Source organism: Monodon monoceros, unplaced genomic scaffold, assembly GCF_005190385.1.
Source record: "Monodon monoceros isolate NGI ecotype Baffin Bay Population unplaced genomic scaffold, NGI_Narwhal_1 Super_Scaffold_17, whole genome shotgun sequence".
In the NCBI taxonomy this organism is placed as follows: Eukaryota; Metazoa; Chordata; class Mammalia; order Artiodactyla; family Monodontidae; genus Monodon; species Monodon monoceros.
Window position 1 is genome coordinate 14,709,954 of NW_021703773.1, and position 13,376 is coordinate 14,723,329.

Here is a 13,376-nt window from a genome sequence, read left to right on the forward strand (position 1 = left end):
ACGGCAAGATTAAGTAAAAAAAATAAAGACCTCAAGCTCTTCTCACTTCATGGGGTTAAAGATTGTAAAGAAATCTCATGTCTATAAGAAACATTCTGCAAATAATAAATTTACCAAAATTTAGTATTTCCATTTTACAGGTTGTCTAATGAGTTGACAACGTTAACATAATACTTCTAAAAATAATTTGTTTTCTTCCTAGCTTTTGATTTGCATTATTATTGTATCATTTCTTGAATCTCGAAACATATTGCTTTGATAACTCTACAGAATTTTCAGCCTTGTGACTATTTAAACAAATCTTAGGCAGTGGGGTGTAAGTGAAGAAGTGATGCCATTATTTAGATGGTTTATTCTAAAATTTGTACCATTCAAGACAAAAAGCAAAAAAAAATCTCCTCAAGAAATAAACACTTGCCCAAGAGATACCAACACTAATACTCCTGTGCTGTCTCCCGATCACAGTCACAGTCTGAAAATGATATAGACTCTCATAGCATAACTAGAAAAATTCAGACCTTTGTTCTAATTTGGACAATTTCTATCATTAGAAAAAATATATAGACAACATTCCTTTAGAGACAACATATATCATTGATAAGGGAATGTGAAATATAGAGTCATCTGAATGAAGCTGAATATTTTGCAGTGATGTACATCTATTCACTTTTCTTAAGTACAATGACTTAGTCTCCTCACTCAGATTACCTTTAGACTCTGTGTTTGAAATACCATGTCTGCCTTAGGTAATTTGAAAAGGAGCATGCATCAAGAGTGTAAACAGTTCAGTGATAGTCCTTCATTTCAGTATCAAACAGCTGTTTCCACAGTATGTGTGAGTGTATTTGTGTGTGTGTGTATATACATGTGTGTATATATATATTTCAGGGTAACTGTTTTGAAAGTAGTTTTTTTGGGGACTGAGAAAAGTTGAAATAAATTTTAAAAACATATTTTAATGACATTTGAGAGTAATTATGGAAATTCTTCCTTCTAGGAGAAAAAATAAAAGCCCCTTGAGAGCTTCATACACATTAAAGTTACTATAGCATTTGAATACAAATTTCTAGTTACATAAAATATGGCTTTATATAACTGCTAAATTTAGGAGTTTCTAATAAATATAAAAAAGCATTTTGCAAAAGAAGGTCCAAAAGACTGTGTATGAACTTCTGGATTCTGATATTTGAAATTCACTAGAATCCACTCATATTAAGTTGTTTTGAGTCTGGTTAGAAAAAAAAATGTACCATTTAAATATTTGAATTATAAGGAAGTGCTTCTTTTTTGAGCCATAGTAAGCAGATTAAAATTCATCCATTTTTTAAAAAAGGGAATATATTTGGTTAATTTCTTTTTAAAGGAAAGAGATATTTAAACTTTCAGTTTATGTCTTTACTCTTTAGAAAAAAGTCTGAAATGGGAAGTAAACACAGAATGTATATGTCAATTATAGTTCAGTAAAGCTGGGTAAAAATCCCACAATACTATCCACTTGAAAAGATTTTCAGAGGACATTTCATTACTTCTCTGGCCAATCTGAACAAGCAGAGATGGAGCAGCCCTGAGTAGACTGTCCCCTTTAGAGATTGTTCATGCTCTCTATGGCTGTGGCTACTGGGTTCTATTAGAAAAAAAGCTGCCCAGAAGAGACCTGACCAGGCCAGGTCCTTTATGCTTTTTAGACTCTGTTAAAAGAGTAAATAAAGCAAATATAATGGTCCCTGGCTGGGATAGCCCTGGGCAGAACTGTGACATAGAGGAGCTCCCCTCTACTTCCCTTTCTGAAATGCTTCCTGCCCTTGAAGTCTCTGTGGCCTCATTTGGCGGCCCAGTTGCCCAGCTCTCTCTCCACTCTATTTCTTTCCCAAACTTTTCATTCTAAAACTTCTCATTGTCCTTATCCTTGAATGCCTTCCTAGGTAGCTTAGTATTTAACCAAGAAACCAATAAAGGCAGCAGTGGTTAATCAGTGGTTTCTTGTGACTTTCCCTTTTGAAAGTAAAAGCATTTTTAATTGTGGCATTCAAATTCTAAATTAACTAAAGTGGAAGATTACTGACATTGGTCAGCAAGCCAGAGGACACAACCTTTTGGGGGCAGAAGAACTTTTTCTGGCAGTTGTCCCATTATACCACATGTCTGCTCAGGTCAGTGTGGGATACACAAAGTCTCACACATGCAAATACTTGCAAAGCCTTTTTTTTTTTTTTTTTTAAGAGTATAGGTTATAAACAGAGAAGAGGGGAATCATTTTCTTATCCTTAAGAGGATGCTCAGATTTTTCTACAAATCTATAACTTTATATATTTGGCATGTATTCACATTAAGCAGACTTTGATAGAGGTCCGTGATGTACCTGGCTTTGTGCTAGGCACGTTGTTATTTTTATATTATGCATAAAGAAAATACATGTCACATCTTTACCTTATAATATACTAGTGACTGTTGGCTCAGATAATAGTACAGTGCAAAAGAAAGAACTTTTTCCTTATAGTGATATTCACGTCTTTACGTTACAGTTGACCCTTGAACAGTGGGGGGGTTGGTGGCACCAACACTTCTCTCCCTCCCCTGCACAGTGGGACATCTGTATATCGCTTTTGACTGCCCAGAAAGTAACTATCGATAGCCTGCTGTTGACTGGAAGCCTTACCGATAAAGTAAACATTTGATTAACACATGTTTTGTATGTGATATGTATTACATACTATATCTTTACAATAAAGTAAGCCAGAGAAAAGAGAATGTTATTAAGACAATCATAAAGAAGAGAAGATACATTTACAGTACTATACTGTATTTATCGATAACCTAAGTTTATTTCGTCTGGTTACAAAGTGAATCCTTTGTGTGTCAGTACCTGCATCAGTGTTGTCTTATATGATACAAAACACTGTGGGTGTTATACGTATTACTAACACTAGGCATCAAAAATGAAAAGATAATGTGAAAGAGAAATTCATATTTATTTACAGGCATAATGATTTATACATTGATAATTAAAGAAGCCGCAGCACGATTGCTTTATGGTGGTAGCCTAGTGCAGTCTATAAGATTGCTTAATGGTAGCCACCTATAAAGTAATGAATCTTTATACAATTTTTATGGCACATAGTATTACAATCATATTCATAATATAGTATTAAAAACATTGTTACAATAAAAACACTTACCTTTGATGATAGGCTGATACACAGTTTCTCCATTTATAAGGGAGGCATACTGTATGGTAATGTAATTCTTTGAAAGTAAAGTTATAAAACATGCAAATACTATGCCATTTTATATAAGGGTCTTGAATGTCCAGAGATTTTGGTATCTGAGGGGGATCCTGGAACCAATTCTCTGATACCGAGGGATGCCTGTACAGAATGCAAAATTAAAGGTGTAGAAAGAAAAATAGTTACTGAATTAAAAATTAGAGGCAACAACTAATGACACGGGAAGAAGTAGAGGACTTTGGGAGGTGGAAAAGCAAAAGCATGATAAAATTGGGAAACTGAAAGCATTTGAAATGGTTGTAGCATACAATAAACTAGAAAAGAGAGAGGTGAACCTGGGCAGGTCATCAGGAGCCGGATTAGAAAATATTTAATGAACTATGAAAAGGTTTCGGACTTTATCAGAAACACTTAGGGTTTTAAGTAGGAGAGTAACATGATTTTTAAATTTGTTTTTTAAAAATATTCTTCTTGTAGTGAAGATAATGGATTGAGCCGGAACAATTCTAGATGCAAAGAGACAAGTTAGAAGGCTGTTGAAGTAACTTAAATTATAGCTTATGGCTATAGAACAACAAAAGAAAAGAAGTTTGTGAATTTGAGAAATACTTAGGTGGTAGAATACACTTGCAATGAAGGAAGGTCGAAGAGTCGAGGATAATACCCAATTTTCTTGTTTGAGCAACTGAGTCACTTACTGAAAAATGGCAGAAGGCACCCATCTTTTGGAAGAAACAACATGAGCTCAATTTCGGAAATATTAAGTTTGACGTGTACATGAGAAAATTTAAACGGAGAGAAACAAGGAGAATTTGGGTAGATTTATGGAGCGAGTGTTGGGCTGGTGGCATATGTGAGAATTCTCAATACGTTGGTGATGTTTGAATTTCTGAGAATGAAAAGAAGGATAAAAAGTTAGTGTGTTTACAGTAGCATCTGAGAAATGCTGAGAAATGGCATTTGGGGGATTGTAGAAGAAGACAAACAGCAGTGTGCAGATAAATAAAAAAACAAAGTAACAAAGCTGATTCATAGCTTTGTAGCATTTGTCAATTTCCATGAGTAAGCATTCCTCCTGTTACTTATTTTTGAGCTACCAGTGTTAACATCCCCTTGAAGCTGGGAAAAGGTGCACACAATTGGCTCTCATGAATTGGTGCAAGCTGGTTTCTTTATATCCCGCAGAAACCTAGGAGAAGCAGAGTAGGGAAGCATGAGCAGTGAGGAATTAACAATCAGTGCATGTAGAAAAATCCTTTAGAGAGAGATGGGGAGGGCAGGATACACTTTGTTTTGTTTTTTGATTGGAGGAAGATCTGAGTAGATTTAAATGCTGATGAAAAGAAGCCAACAGAGAGAAGAGGGAATGCCTGGTTGAAAAGTGAAGTCTCTAGGAGCTGAATACGTGTATGTGGAGTTGGAGAAAATGGGAACATAAGCACAAGATGAAGGTTTTGGACGGGAAGAGGGTAAGCTCTTCTCTTAAAAAGCAGAGAGGCAGGAGGGGATAAATGCAGATGCAGATGGGTTTGCATGTTTATTGCAAGAACTATAGAGGTTATTTTCTGACATATTTTGCAGCAAAATAAGTCAGATAAAATTTGAGGCTGATGAAAAGGTGAGGAGGATTGGAACTTCAAAGAGATTCCAAGTTGGAAATGAGTTGCTGGGAAGTGTTCCTTTGTTGAGGTCAGTGACCATAAATTAATAGAGGCACAAATCTATATGGTAAGGAGAAGGATATAATGAGAGGGTTGACCATGTGAGTAGGTGACTGAATGGAGTACAGCTGAAGGTTAGAGGAGATGGAATCACAGGAGTATAAGGTCAGGCTTACGTATCAGTAATAAATTTGGGTATTGAAGTCACTGATGGTGATGCTGGAAGTTAGTTAAAGGAAAGCCCATTAGTTTTCAATAAAAGGGTGATATTGCTAAGGAGGATAAAGGGCCTTGTGTGAGTAATATGAGTCTAAAAGTAGCAGCTTGGGGTGGAGTAACTCTGGGTGTATCTGGCTGATGAGAGGCAGCTGGTGTTCCTGCTGTGTACAGGTAATGGAGAAACTTCAAGGCAGTTGATATTTTGGGGATGGGAGTGAGCATGGGAATCAGATTCTGGTTAAAATCCACAAAGCAAAGGTAATGTTCAGTGAAGTAGGACCCTAACTGCTATTTTCTGAAACTCAAATCATAGAGTTGTTAGAATTTTCTTGGAATTTTTTTCCTTGTCTGAAGACTTATCTTATAGTTTTGGGTTTGGAACAGTCTCAAGGGACTTGTTTTTATAAAACTAAAAAATGTGGACACCCTGTATGAGGGCAGAATCCATACACACTATGTTCTCATTTTTCTTTATCCTTTGAATAAATACATTAATCTGTTGCTTTTGTGATGAGAGGCTTTGGGGGGGGGGGTGGGGAAGAGCAGAACTAGGATTTCAAAGGCTTTAGGCACCTTGTGGGGAAGGACGGGCCTGAGAGGCGAGGTGCTACAGAAGGAGGCCTAGGAATCGCCAGAGAACACACGTAAGTGTGATGTAATTTCCTTCTAAACTTTAGACCTGTGGAAGCCTTAGGTTTGAGAGAATGAGCAGAGATTTTCAAAGACTGGCCAGTCTCTCTTTCGTAGTTATTTCTAAATTTTAGCCTCTGTGCCTTGTATTATAGCATTTAGTATCTCCACTTTAGTGGGCTGCTAAATGGATACATAGTTTTTATTAAAGCTATAATCTGTTTGTCTCTTCAAAAGTATACCTCCTCATTTTCTTATTGCCTTTTATCACTGCCCTCCAGAAAAACTGGCACCTGTGCATTAACACCAAATGAATTCATAATGCATCACCTATTACAGAAGTTAATAAGTTAATAATATTGATTACAAAAGGTGTTGCCTTTAAAAAGCATTCGTTTGAGAAGACTGTCAATGCACTTATGCATTTATTTAAAGTTTATGAGCTGCTTTATTTAATACACCATAGTGGAGAACAAATGAACAATTAAGTAAAATCAATTATGTAAAGAAGCTCTTCTCTTTCACCTGGTGAAAATGATTTTTAGAATGCAGATGGCACTTTAGATCATTCTTACTTAAGGTAGTTTATGTCCTCTGCATTTGTGATAATGCATACAGTTTCTCTAATGATGGAGACAGCTTAGAGATCCAGGGGAGCATGCCGTAGGGTCATATGTACAGTGATGGATATCCAAAATACCATGTCTGTGAAGGGGAAAGAAGCCTTTGATCGTCCATAGAAGAGAAAAAGTGTGGAACGTATTCAGGAAATGGGAACACAAGAAAGGAGAAATACAATTAAAAAGCATTATATTTTAAGTAATTTTTAAAAGTGAAATTTAAAAACCATAAGAAATATAACTTTTATTTACCCCGATAAACTTTACTCCCGTAAGTTTGGGTTGTATTTACTTAATGATTCATTGATTTTCATTTTTTAAGGTTGAAAGCTAGCTGAAGGTTCAACATAATCTCAGTTCATAAATTCAAGTATATGCAGCACCCAGAAGAGTGTCTAGCACAAAAGAAGCCGTTAATGTTGGTTATTCTTCTTGTTATTATTCCTTATAACTCAAAAAAACATGTATAGAACTTTGTTCCTAATGGCATAACTGAATGTTGAACAATGGGAAAGTTAATAATATATTTTTTAAAAACTTTCAATATTTAATATACTTAGAACAGTCCTGTCACCTTTGCATATTGACCTTTGAGGTGTGCAACTTACCTTTTTAATGTATGTGTCTTCCTGCCCAAATAACACAGTAAATCCCTTGAAGGCAAGAATGTAGGCTTTATTTCTATTTCTGAACTCAGTATCTGCTTTAACATATGACACATAAGTGAAACTTTACATTTAGTATTATTATCAATATTAGGTTGGATGGAGGCCCTCCAAATAAAGGGAGATTTGGAAGGAGTAGACACTGAAGTATTTGCTACCATTTAAAAATAAATACAGGGCTTCCCTGGTGGCGCAGTGGTTGAGAGTCCGCCTGCCGATGCAGGGGACACGGGTTCATGCCCCGGTCTGGGAAGACCCCCCTTGCCACGGAGCGGCTGGGCCTGTGAGCCATGGCCACTGAGCCTGCACGTCCAGAGCCTCTGCTCCGCAATGGGAGAGGCCACAACAGTGAGAGGCCCGCGTACCGCAAAAATAAATAAATAAATTAAATAAAATAAAAACAAATACGAAGTGAAATTGTAATATTATTTGAGTCTTAGAGACATAACATAATAATCACAAGACTCTTGTTATTCTTTTATGTATTTTAGGGCAGTTCTGCAGTGTGGCCTCTAGGCCTTTGAAATCTCTTTTAAAACAATCCCTTTCATCCTCCTTTTATATAGATTGGAGTTCTTAGTTGCAAATAACAGGATCCATTCTGACTACTTTAAATAGAAAAGGAATTTATTAAAAGCATGTTATATACCTCACAGAAGTGACATGCCTAATGTCCTTAATATTTCTCTACAGCATGATATGACTATTTTCAATAATTACGAAATGAAATACATAATAATTATGGCCAGAAAAATATACAGACAGTGAAAATTTTCTTTTACTGATTTTTCAATATACAATAAATTTTTTTAAATTACAATTAAAAATTAAATCTTTATTACAGATTAAAAAAGGAAAAAGTGATAGATTGATACTTTAAAATATGTTAATATTCTTCTGTAGAAATTGAAAATTTACACCTATATATTAATCTGTCATAATAATGTATAATAACATTATAGTTTCTGTTTTCAAGCCTTAACTTTGGAAAATTTGTCAGTGACCTCATAAAAATGGATTTTCATTGCATATTTATGTTCAACAAGTAGTGTATGAGACTTAATGTAACTTCACTTACGAATGACTGAAAACCAATTTTTATTAATTTTAGTTTTGAAATTTTCATGAGACAACAGGTATACCAATAATATGTATAAGTAGTGTTTATTTTTAAGTATGAAGTTTTAGAGCCTTGGCATCTGAAACAGATCAGGCTATTTAAGGTCATTTTTACCTCTGACAGAGAAACTACAAAACGCTGAATTTTTATAGAGAAGAATTAAATTGGAGTTCATGGACCTAGGAAGACTTAAGCAAGTAAACTGTTTCATGTTTAAACAAAATGCAGTATTGATAAAACGTTATTCAGAGATTTTTTCCATAAGTTTTTTTGATTGGAGAAAAAAGGATTTCACTGTGTTGATTATTGAATATTAAAATTGTTTTGTAGTTTAATCTGACACTGAGATCAGAAGAAACTAGGTGTAAATCCTTCTTTTGGTTGCATGACATCATTGTTCTATAACCAGAACACATCACTTGATCTCAGTGAGCCTCAGTTTCCTCATCTGCAAAATCGGTGTTTTTCAGGATTGATTGAGCTTTAACCAAAGTACTTAGCCGCAAAAGAAGAACAAACAAAACCTAAAGTCAGCCAAAGGAAGGAGATAATAAAGATCACAGAGGAAATAAAGTACTAAGTCCACCCAGGATCAGTATAGCACACAGGTGGTACTAAGTAAGTGACAGTTGACATGACTGTGTGTTTTTCTGGTTTCTATACTTAATTTCTGCTCATGAAGGAAAACAAAATACTAGAAATGTTTGCTTCTCATTATCATGTTCATACTAAGCAGGTAACACATTGAAAGGAGAATTCATGGGACTGCACTGATGTTTGTTTAAACACACAGACACACACTCGCACTCACTGACTCACTCACTCACTCACAGGAGCCTGAAAAGTCCAGCCTGCACTCTTGGCGGCTGTGAATTGATGTATGGCTTTGGGCATTGACTACCTCTACTGCAGATGACTCTGTTGGACTGGCAGACCCTGGCTTCTCAGTTCTGTGCTTTGAATCACTAGAAAACTGTTTACACCAATCCCAAAGAAGCAAAGTGTTTAGCATCTAGATTTGTTACAAATGCCTTTATAAAAAGTTATGAATGCAACAATCAATCAGTGTACCTTAAAGAGAGATTTGGTAGGATGTTTGGATAATGAAAAGAATAAATCAGGTGGTTAGACAGACAGGAAAGGTGTTTTCAATTATAACTGACTAGCATTTACTTAACTTCAAGGAGAATAATTTTATTTAATTCTTTTTGGAACTTTGGCCTCCTAAAGAAAGAGTGCATATAAGCAATAAGCATAATTTTGGAAGTTTAAAAAGCATGGACCAAGTTCCAAATATTTTTTCTCATAATTTTAGGGTAGCAACAATTTGCTTATTCCAACATTCTGTTCTCATTAAGCATTAAAAATAAAATCTGTACAGTGTTTTTTTAACTGCCTAGTTTTAACTGGTATGGGAAAGTGGGATGGTTACCTCTTTCTATTTATCTTCTTTAAAAAAAAAATATCAGTCAACTTACAGCTGTTCAGATATAATAATTCCCACGAGGCTTTCCTTGGTGAATTGCTAAACACCTAGAAGTGCAAATGACTGTATTAATAATATGTGTCAAAAAGTATTAAACAAAAAATGTCCCTTCGGTCTCTGATCCTTTCTAGATAAAGATATATATTTAGCATTAAACAAACTACACAGTAGAGTATCAGTTTTTTAAAAGATTTATGTTTGGATTCTTCAACTTTTCTTCTGGAGGGTGTTGAAGGTCCCTGGCCAGTATTTTATATCAGATTGTGTTTTGTTAACACCTCTGAACTCTGCTACCAATAATCAGCCGTGTTGGAATTTTAGAAATATTGTCTTTTTGTTTTCAACTGTTTTTCCTGATAAAATCTCAGAAAATTCATTGATCAACAGGGGAAGAATGTAAGAACACAGGGCAAAGCTCTGTGACCCCAAAGTAAAATTTGATGCACAGAAGTTAATGTGAATAAATTTAGTGACTAGATCTTTGAACCACAGCACTTACCCATGGTTTCTCTGGTGGATTGGGCTTCCTTGCAGCATGGTGGCATCAGAATGGTCCTTCTTATATGGTGGCTCATGGCTCCAAACATGAGTGCTCCAGTGAGCAAGGAAGAAGCAACAGCATCTTTTATGATCCAGCTTTGGAAGTCACATAGAGTCACTTCTGCTGTATTCTATTGATTCCATTCTGTTGAGTCACTAAGGCCAGCCTAGATTCAAAGGGAGAGGATATAGATACCACTTCTTAATGGAATGAGTTGTCAAAAAAATTGTGGATGTGTCTTAAAACTGTTACAAGCAAAATATATGTCAGCAAATGGTCATGAGGCATAATAAATTAACTTGCATTATCAATGCTGTAATTTGAGTAAGAAGCCAAACATGGCTTGGCAGCATAGATATACAGATGGGTACATGCAGAGGTAGCCTTCCAGTTAATTCAATTCTGATCAGATTCTTATTGATGGAGAGAAACTGTAGGTCAGAAAATAGTTCAGAGAAGAGGTTAAGAAACTCTGAATGTGGATAAATTATAGGACCTGTCAATAGAGTTTTAAGGGATATTGAGATTTTCAACATGAAACAAAATTTCGCAGGAGTTTTAGTAGGGTAGGTATTGTGGAAGAATTGAGTCCTTACCCAGCTCATGGTGGGATAGACCAGCTGCCTTCCCCAGAACAGTATCATATTTAAGTTACAATCAGCAATTTAGTGACTATTGTGAAATTAATTTTCTTAATTTGAAGTATTTTTGTGGGTTGTTCTCATTTTAAAAAACTACTTTAGGTTTTATAAATGTGTAAGAAGTTAAACTTAGGCTTATATTTATATATTTTAAATTGTTATTATATTATAATAACAATAATTTACATTAAAATAAGAAAGGTTGAGATAGAGATTTCTTTGGATTAATGAAATTTCCCTAGACTGTATCAGGTTCTTCCTGATACTCAACTTCAATCATTGATGTTTTCTATAATTACTTAAAAAACAGTTAATTCTTAAATCCCGTATTCTGCCTATCCTTCTATAATTTTTCTTATTAAAATTATCAAGACTGATGGACTTGCATTAGTGGAAAACAAAGTCATGTGTTAAAATTTTTAATCTCTTCCAGCTTGGGATATTTAAATTAATACGAAAATGTTATGGAAACATTAAGAATTACTATAGAGCTGAAACTAAGCTAGATATACACTTGAGCAAAGATGGTAATGATGATGTAAAGCAAGGTTGTCATATGGGTCCTTAAAAGCAACCTTGTAACTTTGGCCAGATATTTAAGAAAACAACCTTTACGAAAACACTGATCTAATTCAGTGCTTTTTCAAAATTCAGTTGGGCAAACGTTTAAATGACAGCAAAACTAAAGTCTTGTGAAGGTCTCCTGAGTCAGTTAAAGAGTTCCCCAAATGAATCTTTTTATAAGCATACAAATTTTTAAAGACTGTGGTTTTATAAAGTAGAGATATTTAGTTTCTCAGAATCAAATGTCAGGGTATAATTGCTTATATCTAATGATTCCCTTAATTATTAATACAGATTGATAATATTTTCTAAAGGACTGTGATACAGAATTTTTGGTACACATTTCCTTAAGTAATGGCTCTGTTAAGGCAGTGGCCACCAGAGGGCAGTAAATATGCCTATAATAGGAACTAATCAACTAAGGTGTCATGCTTTTTTATTGTGTAGTTTTTGCATTGCTTGTATTTCAAATTAATTTGAAATATTTCATACTATCCAATAATTTTAAATGTAAATACAGTTATTAAAGATTATGGTCAAAATTGTATGTGATATAATAATAAACAGAAGAAGAAGTATTTACAGAGCAATCTCTTACACGTTGGCTATGATGCTGAACACTTTCCATATAACGTTGCTTCTTTTAAACCTCACAACACATTTATAAGATAGACCATTATAATATTCATTTCATTGTGGCAAAAATCGAGACTTAGGTTAATAAAAGCCAAATGTCTTTAAGCCAACATTTTAACTTTTTCTTTTTTGGGCGGGAAGGAGGTGGGAGATGACAGTGGGCATAATATTAGGCTTATTATATGCTTAGAAGCTGTCTGCTTGAAAAGGTTATGAGAGAATCAAACTAGCTGATCGTGAGTTGGTACAGAAAGTAAAACTTGGAAAAATGAACTCTTTCGTTTGTAAAGACAATGAAGGATGTGATCTAATAGCTGATGCAAAGGAAGAAAGATAGGGTAGTGGTACATTTGGTTCAAGATTGTTTTTGGTGATAATTTCAAAAAGTTATGACCTGAAGAGTCTAATCAGTCTCACTAAAATGACTGCTCTTTTGCTATTTGTTGTGGGCCGAGCTGTATCCCCTAAAACCCTCATAGGTTGAAGTCTGACCCCTCAGTACCTCAAAATGTAACTATATTTGGAAATAGGGATTTTAAAGAGGTAATTAATTTGAAACAAAGTCGTTAGGGTGGACTTTAATCCAAACTGACCATAAGAAGTGGAAATTTGGACACAGATAGGGACACAGGAAAGACCATTGAAGACACAGGGAGAAGCACATTACACAGGGAGAAGTAACGTGCCTATAGCATATTGAGCTCAAGAGATGCATTGTTCATTTAAGGTTCATTTAAAGGCGTCAGACAGTACAGTAATTTGGCATTTTTCTTCCTGACTGCCAACCGTGACTTGGCACCATGCATCCAGCTGAATGACACAGGTTTTTGGCGATTGCATTTTGGTTTCTGCATCTCATGGGCATGAATAACAACTTTTCAAGAGCACTGTTACCCCCAGAGGGTTTATACAAAAGAGTGTTTAATTTGAATTGCTTTCAAAAAATAGCTTATCATGAATATTTCTTATTTATTCTACCTGTTCATTTAGTTACTATTAGCCATAGCCAATCATAGCTGTTGACTGCTCTCATTCATTTTTTAATTGGTAATATTGAACATTAATCAAGAAGCAGTTTTTCATTGTATGGTCAGCAATCAATTTTAGAGCTAGAGAGTGTTTAAAAAGCAGAAGACAAAGAAATAAAAGTAATGATTTCTGTGGAGAAAAACTTGCATATATAAAGAAAAATCAAAACCTCCAACAATACCCCAAGGGTGAGTGTTGTGTCTAAAAATCTGCAATTTATTGAGCCCTAGTGATATGTTAGGCATAGAGCTGATATTATTATTTTCAGTTTACCCATGAGAAACATTTGGCTGTGGAGATTAAATAATCAGTCATAAGGGGAGCATGTGTCAGAGGAGGA